Source organism: Schistocerca americana, chromosome 5, assembly GCF_021461395.2.
Source record: "Schistocerca americana isolate TAMUIC-IGC-003095 chromosome 5, iqSchAmer2.1, whole genome shotgun sequence".
Classification (NCBI taxonomy): domain Eukaryota; kingdom Metazoa; phylum Arthropoda; class Insecta; order Orthoptera; family Acrididae; genus Schistocerca; species Schistocerca americana.
The window spans coordinates 439,629,144-439,650,683 of NC_060123.1; positions in this window are offsets into that span (position 1 = coordinate 439,629,144).

Here is a 21,540-nt window from a genome sequence, read left to right on the forward strand (position 1 = left end):
TAGCGCTATATCTGAATTACAAACGTGCTCTTTATGATAAAACTAATAAATTCTTTTCCAACAGGACCGTCAGTTTACACTTGACGTGTTCTTTGTCGAGCTGCTGCAGAAACGGCTGCAGGAGGAAGAAGAAATCCGTGCTGCTCCGGTGAGTGTAAATTAGATCTGTGTATGGAATAATAGCGTTAGGTTTCAGTGTATTTTTCGTTTCCTGTTCACATGATCATTCACTCCCGAACGTGATACTTGTTAACTTCTGCTTCCGGGTATTTTGCCGAGTTTTTGTTTGTATTTTGTGCACAATTCTTCGACGATCGCCCCAGGCGTCTTCCTCGGGTACAGCGAGTTTTAGGGACAAAAACACAACAAAATTCCCGGAAGTGTATCATTAATCAATCGCGCCTAGAAAACCTTAGATATCACGGGATGTTAGTTGTGTGTTAGAATTACTATTTGCTGAGACGTGGGGAAGAGTGACGTTAATTGGATATTAAAATGAATCACTGTATGCATTATATCAACGTAAGGATGGGTGTGTGCCCTCCCTCCATTTTAACTCTTCCCCACTGTTTCTTTACTGTTTGTTCGCCTTGATGTTCGTCTCTTCTCTATCTGTGTTTCTCTAACCTTTCAGTTTTAGGCTGGAGATTTTAGTGTGTTTCAGAGTGCCTGGCTCATCGCTTTTCATTCATGAGATCAGCGAGCCCACGCATACTGCTACATTTTCTTAATACTTTCTACGGCATTTGTTTCTTTTAGTGCGCGTTTTCCCCTTTTGTTTTCCTTCTTCCGTTCTCTCTTTGACCAAGTAGTTTAGTCTCTTTACTGTCCAAAGTGTCCGCAGCTCGTGGTCTTGCGGTAGCGTTCTCGCTTCCTGCGCACGGGGTCCTGGGTTCGATTCCCGGCGGGGTCAGGGATTTTCTCTACCCCGTGATGACTGGGTGTTCTGTGTTCTTCATCATCATTTCATCATCATTGACTTGCAAGTCGCCAAAGTGGCGTCAACAATACAGGACTTGCAATAAGGCGGCCGAACTTCCCCGCTAGGGGCCTCCCGGCCAACAATGCCATACGATCATTTCATTTCACTGTCCAAAGTAACCAAAAAACCAATAACTGTAGGTTGCGTAATTCGGGATAAATATAACTCTTTGTTACACTCGGGCATATTAGCAAATAGCATTTACTCTGTATTATTACTCACTTTGGACATAATAAAACTAAAAATTTCTTTTCCAACAGGACCATGAATTTACAGTTGACGAGTTTTTTATGGAGCTACTGCAGAAACGGCTGCAGGAAGAAGAAGAAATCCGTGTTGCTCCGGTGAGTGTAAATTAATTCAGTATACGGAATAATGGCATTAGGTTTCCACGTGTACTATTCGCTTCATGTTCAGATCAATACTCTCTTACGAACGTGATAGTAGTTAGTGCCCTGCTTCGGGTGCTTTGCTGAGTTGTTTGGATTTGTTCAAAATGCTTCGATGACCGTGACTGGAGTGCAGCGAGCTTTGCCGTTATGTGCACTCGATCCCTGGACTCCATCTAGTCAGGGAATGTCACACGACCTAAAGGACAGGGCTCGGTCGGTCGCTGAAATATTCTGCATACAACAGGAACAACAACTCGGCAAAACTCCCGGAAGTAGTTCAACAACCAACCGCGCATACGAAAAACTTGTACATCATGGGACATTAGTATTTGTTTAGCATTATTAGTTGGTCAGACACGGACTGGGTAGTGATGTTACTTGAATATTAATATCGATCACTGTTTAATATTATCAACAAATGTAGCTAGCAAAATTATTGATAAATGTAGCACTTCGTAAAAAGCTGCCATGTTAGAATCTAGCACATGTTCTGTATTACTCCACATGTTGTGTACCAGAAAACTAATAAGTTATTTTCCAACAGGAGCGTCAGTTTACGCTTGACGCGTTTCTCGAGGAGCTACTGCAGACACGTCTGCAGTGAGAAGAGGAAAGCCACACTGCAATGGTGAGTGAAACTTCGATCTGTAGATTTTAGTTTCTAAGTGTGTTTCTGGTTTCATGGCCACATCGTAACTCCCTTCAGAATTGTAACCTGCGCCTGCGTTATGTTTCCGACTCTACATTGAGCATTTTTAATTTCACTGAAATGCTGTCAGCTTAGGTACATAAACAAGTCCACAAAATGAAAATTTCTATGGTCGAAACGTAAATTTTGATGTACTGAGCTGTGGGTGGTTATCACGATGCTTGTACTACTGTTCATCTATAACAACTTTGAAATGTGAACGGATACGCAGCGTTTTTCGATGGTGTATTATTTCGCGCTACTATTTCTAGGTTCTACATAATCTTAAGAATGTACGGTTCAATATGCTAGCTTAACCATTCACAGTATGGAGGCAGTTTCAGAAAGAAATTCTTACCTCCTCCCACCCATGAAAGAGTTATTAAGTTTTCAGTATAGTTGACCTTGGTCATCGTACACTGGTCTTTTGGTTCTGTTCTATTATACTGCTTCAAAGTTTACTTTTCTGTCGTATTATTATCTATGACGCCCTCAGAATTTGAATTCAACATTTTGGGAACTTTTTGTGACAACCACCTGTCATCATGATACAATGATCAGAAGGAACTGTGCTCAGGGAACAGGATAGAGGCAAACAGTCTGTGGTGTCACCGCCAGACACCACACTTGCTAAGTGGTAGCCTTTAAATCGGCCGCGGTCCATTAGTATACGACGGACCCGCGTGTCGCCACTGTCAGTGATAGCAGACCGAGCGCCACCACACGGCAGGTCTAGAGAGACGTCCTGGCACTCGCCCCAGTTGTGCAGCCGACGTTGCTAGCCATGGTTCACTGACAATCACGCTCTCATTTGCCGAAACGATAGTTAGCATAGCCTTCAGCTAAGTCATTTGCTACGACCTAGCAAGGCGCCATCACCAAGTATATTGAAATGGAGATTATATCTGTACAAGAGCGATGTTATACAATTATGGATTAAAGTTAAGTATTCCAGAAGCTACGTACTTTTCTTTATAGCATTCGTTACGTATCCTGTTTCAGACCTGACGCCAGCCTGCGTGAGTTTAAGCGCGTGCCTTTCGGCTTCCTCTCATTGTGTCTAGGCTGTCTTGTCTAGACACAACACAGTCTTTGCTGGTAGTTCTCACATTTAAATTCTTGTTTATTATACTCAGCAATCTTGAGTTGATGAGAGGGGAGAGTGAAACATCCCTTCACTGTACCCATATCGCCAGAGTGGTCGTGCGGTTCTAGGCGCTACGGTCTGTAACCGCGTGACCGCTACGGTCGCAGCTTCGAATCCTGCCTCGGGCATGGATGTGTGTGATGTCCTTAGGTTAGTTAGGTTTAAGTAGTTCTAACTTCTAGGGGACTGATGACCTCTGAAGTTAAGTCCCATAGTGCTCAGAGCCATTTGAACCATATACCCATATCTGAATCACAAAACAATTTATAATATATATTGTCATTGCACTCTTTTACTACACTTGTGGCAATAGTTATTAACTACTAACTCCATTTTGTGTCTATTTCATAGTCTTACAATGTTGATACAGAAATCGACCCTATATTAGCCTCAGGTCCTACGATAATTTTGCAGTTTTCTTTACGTATATTAACTCACCATAATGTGATCACGTTTCTAAATCTGAAATTTAAATTTGTCGACAGGTGACTCCAGTGGCTTCCCGGCCAACCAGGGAGGCTCAATACTCCACACCATGCAGCTCTTCATAGCCACCAAATTTGATGCTGTCTATTGAGGGTGCCGCCGTCAACTCGGCGCCTGGAGAATAGTCACTCCAGCGGCCTCCCCGCCAACCCACGGAGGCTCAACACTCCCCACCATTCAGCACTTCTTAGCCACCAAACCTTATGCTGCTTGCTTGGGGCGCCATCGTCAACTCGGCGCGAGGAGAAGACCGCCTGGCAGCTAAAGTGTTCGACCGCGGTACCGTGGCCAATACCACCTGAAACCAAAGTTGCCGATTGAATAAAACTATGGCTTAATGGGATAATATAATCTTTTTATTTATTTTAGATCTAGTGAGGTGGCAGTGGTACAAGCCAATAATTCGTCCATCAACATATAGGGTTTCGGTGGTTTCTCTAAGTAAATTTAGAAAACCACAAGGATGGTTCACTCGTAATACGACTCGTACGATTGTCTCCACAATATCAGTTCTGTTTGTTATTACCTCATCTTCGATGGACGTTATGTGCGAATAATTTCTACATATTTTCTTTTTTGAGCAAGAGATTCATTTGAGCAATATTTTTTTTTAAAAAAAAAAGCTATTGTGATTCCGGGTCACTAATAGAAGCACTTAGAACACACAGAACTTGCCTTCCAAAACTTGCTACGTAAGTTCATCTGCAAATTCATTGAAACTAATGATAATCCTTAAAAGAGTAATGTGACTAAAAGATCCCTGCATCTGAGGATAACAATTTAGTGCCTGTCATCCCGACAGTTACTTATTAACTATGTGCGCCACATGTAACATAACCCTAAACTATGCACCTTTACTCGTATCTGCATTATTATATGGGTACGAAATAGAAGGACTGATTTTAACTTTTTCTTTCCATTTCCCCGAAAGAAATGAGTTGGCGCACGTCTTACGATTTAATTGCAGGTATCAAATGTGGTGGGCAAATGAATATGCAATCGAACAGCGGAAGCTCAGTGTATAAGTGGATCAATGTTAATCACAAGGGAGTCGCACTTTCGATATATAAACATTTATCTACCTTCCTTCTCCCATATTTTAATTAAAAATTATTGATCAACCTACTTCACTCCGTGATTCAAAAGGAAAAAAGAAAAGAAACAGGAACGCTGATCCACACTGTTCCTCCCATGACTTAATTAAAAAACATTGTCCCACATACTGAGTGAGCTCACACAGATCGATTGCGCAGCAATAGGAAGCACAGAAATGTTTCACTACATTTTCTCGTATATCATGAGTTGTGACGCTGTCCTTGGTTTGCACATACTAGCACAATTTAAATAGCTACGACTCAAACAAGGAGCAAATGAATCTACGATCCCCTTTTACGGCAATTTTCCGCCCTTTCTTCCGAATGTATTACTTCTAAACATGTTGTCTGCCTGCTGCTCTCTCATTGAGTGCGTAACATGAACAGTTGACACACCTTCTTTTCCTCCCATCGTACATCATGGCAAGCGCTGACAACATTCCTGCACGAAACACGTAAGTACGGCATTGGCCCTATTGTAGACTTTTCCTGAAAGATCAGTCGACATGTATAGCTCACCTTAAAAACCAGTCACCAATACAAAGAGCAGAAAGCGATACCAACACAGGAAGCCAAAAATTGATGTCAATACATACGGCTAAAAGTCGCTGGTATTGACGGTACGCGGTAACAAGAACACTTGGAATTACCGCACGTTCTGTTTCCACACGTCTATTTTGACCTACGACGTTATATCGGGGATATAAAGCGTACTTTATTATGACCACTACTGATTTAATAAGACTAAAAATACTACAGTAAGACTAACAATACTCAAAGAGAGTCACGTAATCGAAAAATAACTCTCACGAATTCCTCTAGAATATACCCAATCAAAAAGTGTAAGTAACACACAACTGCAATAGAATATATTTCTACAACTCTGTAGCATAAACGAAGGCAGTGATACAGGTCCCCCCTCCTCCCGCACCCCACGCCAAAGAAGGAAATCCATTATGAACAGTATAGGAAATTTCACCTGACATACAAAGCTGAAACGAATACAGTGATGTAGAACAGTCCCTCACCAACAAAGCTTTTAAGGATGGTTCAGTACTGCTCTGTATTCGCTTGGTATTAGTATGTTTGCTTCTGAAAGTCCTGGGTCGAATTTTGATTTTCCTGACACCTTCTAATCTTTATTTATGTAATGACAACTGTTACGTTGTGCCTTAAACCATTTTAACGCTTATCCATGAATATGGTCGATGACTGAAACCAGTCGAGATATATGGGTTTAAAATAAAGCAGCTGATGGTCAAACATTTAATACATTACTTGACGGCCGTTGATGGTAACCTTTCAAACATGTTTAATCAAAGTGGAATCAAAATACACACACACACAGAAACACAAACCATACTGCAAACAACAAATTGTTTAAACTCAACTTGAACGCAAAACTCCACACAACTTTCACTCTAGAAAACCAAACTGTAAATTAAAAGCAACAGTTCAAGAACCAAAAACAATTAGATAATCAATAACTACTAAAGACTCGTTCTCATTCAACTGCATCTTGACTAGAAACCGAATCACAAACCTAAACGTAAACCACAAAGACACAGCATCCGCCTACAACATGTCACTTACAAAATCAATCCCTTTCGAATATGCCGCGTCTCCTCGACGTCGCATCCGAAAAAATACTTTAAGAATCAAGATTATAAATATGATCAGAACTTGTTTCTCTCGTAACAATCTAAGCTGTTTTCCTAGGTTCGTACCTAACATCTCCATCGACAAACGTGCCAAATTCAAAAAACCACTAAATATTTGTGGGAAGAATCTTTAAAAACATAATCACATACCGTTTCTCTCGCAACAATTTAAGCGCTGCATTTCGTTTCCTGCCTAACGTTACCCTCGGGAGTCGTGCCACATACGGAAAGAAACGGCCAGACATTTGGAGATTGGCGCATGGTCTGATTCCACCAGTCGGCTTTGATCCACGACTTCTTCTTTATAATAAACAGCATATGCAGTTTACACCAGTCAATACGGCCATGCCGCTCACATTCTTCGCATCCTAAACTCAAGACGTCACACAGCACGTCACTGCTCAAAGCAAAGGACAAAACGCGGTATCGTAAACATGGCTTCACTAACTCAGCCAAATTTAAAACAGAAAAACCATTTAGAGGGAAGTTGTACGCCATAATCCGGGCTTGGAAATGGTGAGTTACTTTATTCTATCGCTCTTTACCGTCTTAGCGGCTGTCCAACACAGGTAAGTCTGGTACACCCTTATAGATCACTTTCAGTTATTAAAATCACATGTTTTACACTGGAGTTAAAATAGCTAATTATTATTTAGAATTAAATTTCTGCAGACTTACGCATTTCGTAATCATCGAAGTATCACCTTTTCTTATTTGAGTGGTATTACGATTAATGTTCCTTAAATAAATTGAGAAATATAAATTCTGACAGGAAGATGCATTTACAAGTAATTCCAAGTACACATATTGTCTTGTTAATCAGTGTCTACTCTCGTTACTAAGATAATAATAATTCGATCAAAGATAATGTTTAAGCTCTGGCTGATAGGGCGTGTAAGCAGAGTCACAGTCGAAGATATACTGTCGCAGCACTCCGCCTCTTATCTGTTGCCCACGGCAACCGCAGCGCGCCAAGCGGCCAGGAAGTTATACTGTTTAGTTCGCCGAGATTTTGTAAAAGCGAAAGTTAATCTTAATTGTTTATATTGGTCTGTAGAATGTTTTTTACAAACAAGATCGTCTGCACCACAATAAATTGCAGCAACCAAGAAGAAGAAGGAACCATTTTTGCCATTTTTTAGATTTCTTATCAACCCTAGTGGATGTGAATCGCCGTGTCACAGAAAATTTTATTTACGGCTTTCTTGTAACCTTGAAGATATTTACTTGAGAACGTCGTGTTGCTTAAGAACAGAAAAAGTGGTAGTAAACAGCAGCAGACCTGACGTTTTGCAGAAAGGAGTCGTATATTTGCTCAAAAACGTACGTTTTCTTCACTACACTTCCAGCCAAATCAGCGAATGTGGAACGAAGGGAACCAGCATGGAATGAAATACCTACATTATTTTACGTACCAGACTATCTAACTCATCTGTAGCTGGACAAAAAGAGCCACACAGATGTGATGATAAAAGAAAAAATAGCAATAAATTATTTCCCAATACAGAAGAAACCAATTCCACGATTGTTGCTGCATCTGAGCCACAAATGACAAGAACCATCAACACATCCGCGTTTGAAACAAAGATAATTACATTCACAAAAATATTATGTGTTAAGCAGTCGATAAAGTGTAAGACTGTGCGAAACTTTCTGTTCCATAAAAAATTGTTACGTGTCAAGGAAAGTGTCTGGCATATTACGAACAGTCAAAAAAAAGTATTATTCTCATGCATGAAATGTGTGTTTATATGGTCTTGTTTTCAGTGGAGTAAGCTACAATCATACACATATTCGAAAGTATTTCTTCATAATTATGATGTAGCTTATGTCACTGAAACAAGGAGATTCGGTCGTTTCTACATGTATCTCACGATCATTCACGTCTTATAATAATTTAATAATTATTTACCTAATTAACCAGAAAAATTATTAAAAACAAACTATAATTTTACCACTGCTTTGTCGCCCAATGGTGCGCTAGAGTCGCACAAACTGTCAGATGGTAACAATTTTCTCAGCAGCGAGTGTAGTGACTGTATATGTTACTCTGTGCCAGAGTGAAGCGGAAACTCATTATTTTCTCTTAACTAAACTTGTGGAATCAATAACGTGCCCATAACATCAGAATCTGCAACGCTCTCTATGAACCCAATTCAAATTACAAGCGTGGCGTAACCTGACACTATTAGCACGCCTAAGCAAAACAAACCACCGCTCCGCACAGGTATGTCATTCGCTACGCTAGTACATCACAGCTCAAACGCGACGAGCGACATCGAAGTCTCAAGCTGAGCCAATTACTATGCTGTCGTATTGTCTGCATCCTATCGTTTCTGCGGCAAATCACTGTACTAGTCAAGCTAAAGCGAAAATTCTGTAGCTCAGCACCGCAATGACTTTGATGACTGCTGCGCGCCGACGGAAGGTTCCGTCCAGTAACAACCCCTATTCTTTACACCTCACGCACTTTTTCGTTTCCCTTGCTTTTGATTGTTTGAAGATAGTGGGAGGCATGTTATGGGAACGAAGTGTCCCGGCGAAATTCATAGGGCATTCCCCTACTTACTGCTTCGATCTACATGCTACCAAAAGGCTCTCTACGAATAATTTTGTTTATATATTCAACATACAACGCTTGATTACGAATTTTTTAGCCTTTTTTGCATCATGTTGCTATTTCTCCAACCTTTTCTAGTGTTAACAACTTACTAACAAGTAAAGAATTCCAGAAGCACTAAATCAATTTAACTTTTCTGGTTTTATATAATCGCTCAGTTTCAATATCAGCTTCCCTATTGGATCAAATTTCTTACAACAGCGCAGAGCGGTGAGTAGTTACATATCGGAAGGAACCAGGGGATATCTTTACTGCATGCAAATTTTTAATCACACACGGGAACACATTCAGTCGACAAGTTAAGTATATTCGATAGTTCCTCTTCTAACAGTCGCTTATCGCAGGTCGCTGGAGCAATGAAATGTACTTTTCGACTGAAAAAAGGTCAGGTCAATCTGCATTTCAACAAAACACACATAACTGTAGGGCTTATTTTGTCGTAGAAATGTGGGCCATGTTTTACGATTAGTTGTTACGTCCATCTTAGGCATCAGGAACCTACTCTCTAGAAATCAATATGGATTCCGCAAACATAGATGTAGCGACATTCATTTCGCTATGATACCCCGTGAGATCCAGAGCGCCGAAGAACACAGTGGCCAGGTGAACGTCGTGTCCCTCGAATTCCGAACGGCCCAGCACTGTACTTTAGTGAGGAAAGTAGAGCTTGTCGAGTAGTGGGCCAGAAGCCTGGTTGGAGCACGCGCTAGCTCCAAACGTATAGCTTGAGGTCCAAATGAGCTCTACAGGGCCGTTACTGTTTACAATATTGAGGATGTAATGCGTGTAAGTCCAGATATTTCTATTGGTGGCTGTGTACGGTGTGGTGCAAGGCATTACATCAGTACATACATCATTTACAGACTAGTAATTACAGTTTACAATAGTAAAAGCCAAGATCGCTCAATGGAAAATAGTTTATTTCATCACCAGACTCGACAATACGTAGCTGTCATCATGGCATCCTCAGATCGCCCAGAAATATAATTATACATGATTCAGTCGACGTTCTGAGAACACGCTCAACCGATATGTTACTTTATTATTATATCTGGAGAAAGTTCGCAGTATATCAATGATATGATGTGTAACTAAGTTTCTGAGAGATGTCAGGGTACTGTCAAAAACTGGTCTTGAAATCAACTATTTCAAATCAAGCTATCTTAGCTTACAATATTATACATTACAATATCAGATCGTCCCAAAAACATGTGCGAATTATATAATAACTATAGAAGGGACATTAATAAGTTATGCAATATTTTCTTTCTGAATACAGTTTCTCTATTCTTTATCCCAATGCACCATATTATTCTTCCCTCTTTTGGCTACAAAAGCATAAAGTTCAACATAATTTCCATTCAGTATGGTTGCCTCATGCCACCTCATTGGAAGGGCCTATATACACGCATCGTACCACAGCCGACGTCTTCCTGCACCAGTAACCTCTCCCATCATCCTCATACTGCCTCACGCAGAGTGCCAGAGTGCATCCTACATTGGGACAAACAGATGGAATTTGGAAGGTACAAGATGGGAAGCTGAAGGGTGGATGAGTGGAAACTACCAAGTGTTGTCAGTTCCTCTTGGTTGCGTGGCCATTTTGAGTTCTTGCATTGTTAGGGAGATGGAGAATAGCGTTTGCTTTTTGTGGCAATGAACAGCCTGAAGATGTTTCTTCAATTTCCTGGTGGTAGCACAGTAGGTTTCAGAGTTGAACGTTGCAAAATATGGGAGGACATCAAACAGAATAACCGCTAAAGGTGCCAGAAGACCGTCGCCATGAATTTGCCCACTGCAGGTGCTGCTTTGAACTTTTCCTTCGGAGGAGATGTGATATACTGCTCCTCCATGGATTCCTAGTTTGTTTCCAGATCGAATGCCGGCCGCTGTGGCCGAGCGGTTCTAGATGCTTCAGTTTGGAACTGCGCTGCTGCTACGGTTGCAGTTTCGAATCCTACCTCGTGCATCGATGTGTGTGATCTCCTTACGTTAGTTGGGTTTAAGTAGTTCTAAGTCTAGGTACTGATGACTTCAGACGTTAAGTCCCATAGTGCTTAGAGCCATTTGAACCAGTTTGAACCGGATCGAATGGTAGGCGATTTGCCTCTGTTAGTCTCATAACCGTCAAACAATTTTGCACAGATTGTCCTTCATTGATCTTTATGGTTTTCTGTTTGGCAGCGAGGCTATTGGTGGCACCACACCTTCGAGTATCCCAACTGGTGGATGAGAGTTCCAGCACTACCAACGGAGGCGTCCAGTTGTGTAGCGAGGTGTTTGACTGTGGTCTGTCAGTCTCCTCGAATGAGAGTATCCACCCACGCCAGCAATGCAAGAGTCACGGCTGTGTGCTTCTAGCCGGCTAGTGGGAGATCGGACACGCCCAACGACTCACCACGCTTTTGTTCACTAGCGGGTCTCCATAGACATTTGTAAGCAATGCCCTAACATTCCACAAAAGAAACCCATTGACAGTTTACTGCTTGAAATGCACCTCCGGTACGACCACGGTTTTGATGGCTGCTTATACGTCTGCGACCTATAGGGACTACACGAAACTATAGCGGCGGGAGTGGTAATATTCCACAATGTTCCACAAAAACACCGATTTTTTTTTTCAAAGGAAACCGGCTGTAAAAACTGTGTTGCATTGCTTACTCAAAGGCCCTCGTAAATATTACAAGTTTTTTGTTTTTAGGCTGGTTAGTGCCTTCAAATTTAGGTGGAAAAAGGCAGCCATTAATGTCTGTTTCCCACTGAGCAGCAGGTCAGATGTTGAAGTGTGGACGCATGGACGCGAAACGAGTTATCTATATTACTGGCGACGTCTGTTTGGTGGTGTAGTTTCTGCAAGCGGAAAAATTCAGGTTGTAAAGTTCGTTACGTGTTTGTGGAAAGACTGGTTGATGGAGAGGAAAAACAACTCAAACGTTGATGCGTGGACATATTAAAGTATCACATATAAAATTATCTGGACTTACACCCGTTACACCCCGTATATTCATCTTTTAGTCAATACTTACGAAAGATCTACGAGGCTGTTTGCAGGCGTTGCTGACTGTATATGGAAAGGCTGCATTGCCAGAAAACTTTAATTAATGCAGGAAGACCTCCAAAGGATTGAAGATTGGTGTAAATCACTCTGATCACACAGAAATGTAATGCGTAATTCCAGATATCCATTACTTTTCTGTAGCACCACTGGCGTTAAATCACTGGATACAGGAAGAAATGGAAAATGTCTACATCTACATCTAGATCCATACTCCGCAAGCCACCTGACGATGTGTGGCGGAGGGTACCCTGAGTACCTCTATCGGTTCTCCCTTCTATTCCAGTCTCGTATTGTTCTTGGAAAGAAGGATTGTCGGTATGCTTCTGTGTGGGCTCTAATCTCTCTGATTTTATCTTTATGGTCTCTTCGCGAGATATACGTAGGAGGGAGCAATATACTGCTTGACTCTTCGGTGAAGGTATGTTCTCGAAACTTTAACAAAAGCACGTACCGAGCTACTGAGCGTTTCTCCTGCTGAGTCTTCCACTGGAGTTTATCTCTCATCTCCGTAACGCTTTCGCGATTACTAGTTGATCCTGTAACGAAGCGCGCTGCTCTCCGTTGGATTGCATTTCCTTAGGATTCTTCCAATGAATCTCAGTCTGGCATCTGCTTTACCGACGATCAACTTTATATGATTATTCCATTTTAAATCACTCCTAATGCGTACTCCCAGATAATTTATGGAATTAACTGCTTCCAGTTGCTGACCTGCTATTTTGTAGCTAAATGATAAGGGATCTATCTTTCTATGAACTCGCAGTACATTACACTTGTCTACATTGAGATTCAATTGTCATTCCCTGCACCATGCGTCAATTCGCTGCAGATCCTCCCGCATTTCAGTACAATTTTCCATTGTTACAACCTCTCGATACACCACAGCATCATCTGCAAAAAGCCTCAGTGAACTTCCGATGTCATCCACAAGGTCATTTATGTATATTGTGAATAGCAACGGTCCTATGACACTCCCCAGCGGCACACCTGAAATCACTCTTACTTCGGAAGACTTCTCTCCATTGAGAATAACATGCTGCGTTCTGTTATCTAGGAACTCTTCAATCCAATCACACAATTGGTCTGATAGTCCATATGCTCTTACTTTGTTCATTAAACGACTTTGGGGAACTGTATCGAACGCCTTGCGGAAGTGAAGAAACACGGCATCTACCTATGAACCCGTGTCTATAGCCCTGTGAGTCTCGTGGACGAATAGCGCGAGCTGGGTTTCACACGACCGTCTTTTTCGAAACCCATGCTGATTCCTACAGAGTAGATTTCTAGTCTCCAGAAAAGTCATTATACTCGAACACAATACGTGTTCCAAAATTCTACAACTGATCGACGTTAGAGATATAGGTCTATAGTTCTGCACATCTGTTCGACGTCCCTTCTTGAAAACGGGGATGACCTGTGCCCTTTTCCAATCCTTTGGAACGCTACGCTCTTCTAGAGACCTACGGTACACCACTGCAAGAAGGGGGGCAAGTTCCTTCGTGTACTCTGTGTAAAATCGAACTGGTATCCCATCAGGTCCAGCGGCCCTTCCACTTTTGAGCGATTTTAATTGTTTCTCTACCCCTCTGTCGTCTATTTCGATATCTACCATTTTGTCATCTGTACGACAATCTAGAGAAGCAACTACAGTGCAGTCTTCCTCTGTGAAACAGCTTTGGAAAAAGACATTTAGTATTTCGGCCTTTAGTCTGTCATCCTCGGATTCAGTACCATTTTGGTCACAGAGTGTCTGGACATTTTGTTTTGATCCACCTACCGCTTTGACATAGGACCAAAATTTCTTAGGATTTTGTGCCAAGTCAGAATACCTGAGAATTGCTAGCAGATGACAAGCTGAGGTCTATTGGAGCAATCTGAAGAGAACTTTAACTCATCCGTGAAAAAAGTGGGTCTCAAAACATTATAATGATCATCTACTGTCTATCGCTCGTCAGTATTCGAAATGGCTCTAAACACTATGGGACTTAACATCTGAGGTCATCAGCCCCTTGACTTAAAACTACTTAAACCTAACTCACCTAAGGACATCACACACATCTATGCCCGAGGCAGGATTCGAGCCTGCAACCGTAGTAACAGCGCGGTTCCGGACTGAAGCGCCAGGAACCGCTCGACCGCAGCGCCTGGCCATCAGTATTCGATGACTACCAGCTGCTAGAAAAGAGAAAGAAGATACAGAGAAGAGCGACACGTTTTGTTGGTAAGCGCGAGATTTAACTGAACTACTTAGCAAACTGGAGAGGCAGACATTATAAAAGAGTCGTTGTGTGTCATACAAACGTTTTTTGTTGAAATTCTGAGAGCGTACATTCGAAGAATAGTCGTGGGCAATATATTTTTTCAGATAGAAGCGTCTCAAAAATACCAAAAATTTAGAGTAATTAGGTTTGCCGAACAGAATTCTTCTCATGCACTATTCGAGAATGGAACAAACAAAGAGAGGAGTGAAAGAAGTACCACAAACGCCACACACGATAACTTGGCTTACAGAGTATAGATGTAGCGGCAGTTGGTTCGTTGAAGTTTCTTTGAATTTCCCGCGTTTCACAAATAGCAGACGAATGGTCAGGTGACGCGGGCTCAGTGACACGTAGTTTTGTTTAACGAATGTTACCTGTAGGAATGGGCTACTACGGCAGCGGAATACGTGCTGCCTGCATATGGGGCCTCTTTAGGTTCGATGAACCCTCTATCACAACGGTCCTTGGGGTGGCATCATCTGCTAATTTCGGCGCATGATAGGAAGATATATTGCTTATCAAGAAAGACGGGATACAAACTTAAAAGAACCTGAACAGTCAGCATAAAATATTCGATGATAAATACTGAGATGCTGATAGAACTCAACACGCCGCTCTTAACTGGAAAAATCGACAGATGTAAACGTAATTTCCAGAGTACACCAGGAAGTGTGACAGGACCATTATATATAATGGATCTAGTTGATAGCCGTTCCCAGCTACTGCTGTTGTCTGCAACAAAGTAGCAACGCCAGAAGATAGTAACGATAAGCAGAATAACCTCCAGAGAACCGATAAACAGAGCAGTCTCAGGCAGTTGACACTAAACGTAAGCCGGCCGCGGTGGCCGTGCGGTTCTAGGCGGTCCAGTCCGGAACCGCGCTGCTGCTACGGTCGCAGGTTCGAATCGTGCCTCGGTCATGGATGTGTGTGATGTCCTTAGGTTAGTTAGGTTTAAGTAGTTCTAAGTTGTAGGGGACTGATGACCACAGCAGTTGAGTCCCATAGTGCTCACAGCCATTTGAACCATTTGAACTAAACGTAAATAAAATAAAGGTACATACTGAGCTTACACAGGAAAAGAAATTACAACTGTATAGCTACACTATTGATGCCAAACAGCTGGAAACAGTATATACGGTAAAGTAGCTAGAAGTAAGTATTCAGAACGACCTTGAGTGGAATGACCACATAAAACAGGTAGTGTGAAAAGCAGATGCCAGACTCAGATTCATAGCAAGAATCTTAAGGAAATGTAACACTTCCATGAAGGAAGTAGCGTATAAGGCGCTTGTTCGATCGGTTCTTAAGTATTGTTCACCTGTCTGGGATCCCTACCAGGTAGAACTCATAGAAGCGTTAGAGAAGAGCGGTGCGTTTCGTCATAGTATCGCTTAACCGGTGCGAGATCGCTACGCAGATGCTCAACGAACTCAATTGGCAGACAGTACAAGAGAGGCGTTTTGCATCACGGAGAAATATACAATTGAAACCTCTAGAGAGCACTTTCCTAGAGGAGTGAGAGAACATATTACTTTCCTCACATACATCTCGCATAATAACCACGAGGGGAAAGTTAGAGAAATTATGTCGGGTACAGAGGCTTACCAATAATCATTCTTCCCATGCGCTAATCGGTAGTAGAACAGGGATGGAGGTCTCAATTGGAGGTACAAAAAGTACCCTCCGCCACACACCATTAGGTGGCTTCCGAAATATGAGGTGACGTTGCTGGGTGTCAACGTGTGTTTCACCAGCTTACCTGTTCCGCTTCATGACACTCTGTTCCCACTAGCGGCACACGACTCGGTGTGAGCACAGTGGCTCGTCTCAGCTTAGCAGAGACACCTCAGGTGATAGTTCAAAAGGCGCCTAGCTGTTCACAGTGAACAGTTCAGGTTTTACTCTCCTGAAGGCGTGATAGCAAGACAGTAATGGTCCCGCACGAAATGGAACACACTGCGTTAAATTCCAGGAGTCTCGCTGAATATCAAGTTGCAAGAAGCCAACACTAAGGTAATCCAGACTTTCAGTTCACTTTGTTTTGCCTTTAGAAAAATCTCTTATTCAGCTACCTTAAGGGTGTTTCATATTTTGCATATAGTCACTCCTTCTTCTTATGGACTACCAGCAAACCCCGAAATCGAACTCCTATACACAAAAAGGTGTCAAAGGTCTTTACATTAGGAATGAAATGATGTGTTATATATTTAACTTTCAGCTGTAAAGCGAGAAAAAGCTTAGGATTGATTTGATATTATGCTTCAAGTATGCTGGAAGTGGGTAATTGCTCTCATTATGGAGCACTGAATGATTGTAGTAGGGGTAATTTGCGCTCCACTATAATTAAAAGCACCTTACGACGTGGTATCTCCCGAACTGTACTTCCTACATTGATATAATTTGGCAGGTACATTCAGTGGTATATATGGATACCCTCTAATAAATGTGTTGCAAATAGTTGATACTAAATACATAATAAGTTAAAACGACGTACCTGATGCTGATTTGTACGACAAATGTTCTTTATGTACGTTGTAGTCCGTACAGAGTGTGGAAGATATTTCATAATTACGTTATGAGAGTGCGCTCCTCGGGATTCACAAATCGAAAGGTCTACTACACATTTAACACCTCAAGAGATTCGTTTAATAGATGACAACAACTTTCGTAACTCTGGGATGGTGCAGAAGGAAGAAGAAGGAGACGAATGTATGTGAAGGACTTGTGAGCGATTTTCAACAGTTGAGGCAGTATTGAAAGACAGTGAGTGCACTGATTGACACGTAGGACGAGTTTGCCTTGCAAGGACGATTTGTGTGCTGTAGTTAATATTTGATGCCAGTAAAGAGATGCATTGAGTGCCGAGCCAATGTGGATCGTTTTTGTAAAATATACATGCAGTACGACGCACCAACCTGCTGTGTATTAACTTGCCACGTCAGGTAAAGATACGAGAGATCAACAAACCGAAGATGCAGGACTTGATTCACTATTTCGTATCTACTGTTCACAGGGGATGCAACTGTCATCCGGTGGAAGTCCACTTTTGTGATGTTAAAAGAGTTTTACAGCAGAACGAATACCACCCTTGGATGCAATGGTTTGATGAAGAAAACTAGAATGTGAAAAATTGAGCTCACTTGAGCTCACATATACAGGCACAGTAACTACAGTAAGTAAATATTTTGCAGTTGTAACGAATATCATGATAAAGCCTTCTGCATTTTTATAGTATCAACGTTCTGCACTGGTACCCTTGTGTGTTTCAGAAAATTGGTACGAGATGCCGATAAAAGAGAAAACTTTTACTCAAATACAATAAACAAAAGAAATAATCAGAAGAGAGAGAGGGAGAGACAGACAGACAGACAAAGAGAGAGAGAAGGAGAGTGAGAGAGATAAAGAAGAAAACCCATCATGATAAACAGGGAGTATGTAAATGCAAAGTACCACCTCATTGCTTTGCTTACGGCGCGCCAGTAATTTATGTATCGTGAATGACAAAATACATGCACGAAATTCCGTTTAGCTTCCGCGGATACCTCAGAAAGCTCCACTAATCTGTCCTCTTTCTTCTAGAGAACGTCATCGGTAAGAGTTACAATAGTTTAATTAATATAGAATCAGTATTGGACGTTGAATGATTTCTTTCATTGTTTAAGAGGTCCAGAAGACTAAGATCGGATGTTCTAATTTTAAAGTCCCTGGATTACAGTCACGTTTGTAAAGTAATGGACACATCATTTTAAATATTTTTGAAGGCCTCAGGGTCACAGGTTTTTTTGGGTAAAATATGCTGCCAAATGGCAGCTCACTCCACTCGACTTGAGACCCCACCGCACTGCACATGTTTATGGCTTCCTCTACCACTTTATGATAGCCTCGAGCCAACCATCTGTCAGACAACGAGGTTATGCTTCAGAGGTAGTCCAGCCTATGGCTGTGGTTATAACTGAGTGAATGTTTTGCTATTGAAATATGATGACTGTGAATGGAGTAATTAATTGTAGATCGATTTGAGTATCTGTGGATTGTGGCAAGCCACCCAGGTGTGTGAGGCCATCAACGCACTGCCTTCATTCATGAGTGTTCTCAGAACATTCAGGTTCTGTATAATATTGTGCTCCTGGTGTTTCTTCTTCTTATTACATGTAACCAGAAATAAATTTACCGTTACAGCAGTACATAAATGCGAATGTGAAGAGGCTTGTAAACAATTGCGCTTGTGTATTTTCTTCGTGTTACTTTGGAACCAGCTTTACCCTTATAATCCAAGGCATGTTAGTTATCAGACGATGAGTATGTGAAACGAAAAGTAAAAATGATGCCCATGTCCCAGTTAAAATGTCCTTGACGAACTTATGCTACGGGTGAAGCTCAGCGTAATTTGCTCACAGCTCGTAGTAATAATAATAATAACAATAATTATAATAATTAGCATTGCTGCCTCTCGGTTACGGGTCTCGGATTCGATTCCCGGCCGGGATGGGGATTTCCTCTGCCTGGGAACTGGGTGTTTGTGTTGGCTTCAGCATTTCATCGTCATCATCATCATTCGTGACAGTGGCTAGCTTGGATTGCGTAAAAATTGGACTGTGTAAAAATTGGGACATTGTATGTGCGCTGATGACCGCGCATTGAGCTTCCCACAAACCAAACATGAAATTGATGAGCACAATTTCAACAGCATCCATTTTATTCACGACGAGAATGTGATTTTGCATAGAAGTTTGTCCCTAAACTCTTACAAAGCGTTTAATGTCATATGCACATCCTCATGGTCAATGCAGTCGATCCTTTAATGCTGCCTAATAACTGTAGATGATATTTAGTATTTCCAGTGACTGCACAGCTAATTTATTCTCTCACATGCTTTTTATAAAAGTGAAGGAAGTCATTTTCTGCACCAATGGAGAGCTTTTTCTAGTGGGCTCACAATAAGGGAGAATACCTGAAGGATCAAGGAGAGCAATAAATTCGTTCAGTGCTGAAAGCTACTCTTGAAAGTAGGTAAGGTAAAGAATGTAGAATTCGCTTGGTCCCAACTCCCCACAACGGGCGACTTAGGGGCGGCTATCTGCCTAAAAAGCTGTCTTTTTCGAGGCACTGGGAGGATTCCTTTTATTATAGATTGGAACCAAAGCCAGCTGCAGCTTTCAGAGAAGGTAGACCGTTAGTGCAACCGTTTAACTCAGCAGACGTTCTACGCATGAACGTTCGTTTAAAACACTTGTAACCATTTTTCTGACTGGAGAGCACATGCTTTCTTGTGTGTACCTACGTGCAAGCCTTTCGATTCGTCAGCTTCAGAATCCTGTCATGGAGTGGGAGGAGTTTTCTGTCTTCCTCCCCGCACTTTCGAATCATTGGTTAATGCTAACAAAATCCGCAGGAGTACGAGTTTAACTTATGTACAAATCATTACTGAGCGGAACTCGCAACGTCCGCTGCAATTTGCCAGCGAATTTCCTACACTTGTTGAAACAGCCAAGTTACGAGTGGTTAAAATAGATCACACTTGTTCTAGCAGAGGGAAGAATAAATACTTGTGGACGGGCGACTGAGATGAAAATACTTGCTACCAGATACCACTTGCACCTATGTGGATGTTTTCATTGTAGTTACGAGTCCAGAGGTCAAGTCAGACTCAACTGTTACCACCGCTGCCTACCACATTAATGCTGTATGGGAGTGGTAAGAATAAGCTTTCAATAGAATCACCAAGTCGATTCTAGTTAACTTCGATGAGGGCATAACTGCACAATTTTGAAATTCTCAACCATACAGTTGCTTGTATCATGCACTTTAATGATTCTGCTGGCGTTCGTTCTTATTGTTGCAGCTTCTTGCTTTTAACTACAACCCTTTCTTGCAGTATCCAATACTTATTCTCGTGATCGTACTTTTATTGCGCTCACTGACCTAACACAAAGTTAGATTTCATGAATTCAATCTTTCGTTCATTCATTCAATGTTCAGTATCTTCATGATAATAAACCTGAGTCTTCCAGTGACTGCCTCTCTCCTTTACGGATAAGAATCCCCCTATCACTAATAGATGCACGTGTAGTGTGGTTCCTATAGAGGCACAACAGTATTTTTTCTTTACTTTCTTGATTATATTAAATGTTTTTCTTTTTGGGAAAGATATAATGTGGAAGAGGGTATCAGGCTTTAAAATGTAATAATCATTAAAATGATACCAGTTAAAACGCAGCTGAATGAAACGACCACCTTTGTCAAATTAATCTTCGTGTTTTTACTGACTTTCTTCACCTGTCACTTTCTCTTTCACCTTTCCTCCTCAAGGCCGTGGTGAGTTAAGATGTATGTGTCATTGTAAATGGGGGAAAATGATAGTCTATTTTACACCAGTTATGAGTTTATATTTATTATTTGTTAATGTTAATTTGTCTGTTCTATTATTAACAATTTACCAAGCGTAAAAGTGTGTGCCATATAAACCTCAGGAAACACAGTTAAGTTTTCACGTATGTTTTCTGGAGTATTATCTAATGCACCAACCCGTTATGCCGTTTTATCTGTATTTTCAGAAAAATAAGGATATTCATTTATTCATTTGCTGTGAGGGGCAAGGGTTGTTTGGTGGAGGTATTTAATAATGTTACCCAATGATACAAAGGAAATGTGTCATGTACACATATAACGATAAGTCTGTCATCAGCCTGAATAGTGGTTCGAAATCCACAGTAATTTTATAGCCATGGACTCGTTGGTTTTTGCGACTTCTCAACTGATATAGGCAGTCTGTTGTAAGCGGCCCTACTTACATTAACAAATGAATGTCGAACGTGAAAGTACCGATATGTCTAAAAAAAATCTTTGGACCAATCCCGGATTGGTACTTGGACCGTCGTGATTTGTAATATGACACTTACCCGTTGTACCACCAAACAAATAGGCAATTACAATATTTAGACATTTTTCAGTTATTGAAACAGACCGTCGCACATTAATAAAGTTAAAAACCCTTGTGAATTTAGTTAATAAAATATTGAAGGTATTTTATGATGAAACTGCAGGCAATTGAAAGCAGAACGTCTGCTTTGAAAGGATCAGCTGGAGATAGGACGATAACCGTGGGGTTGCAATGGAGAGAGAGCAGGAGAATTAGGGCTTGACCAGCC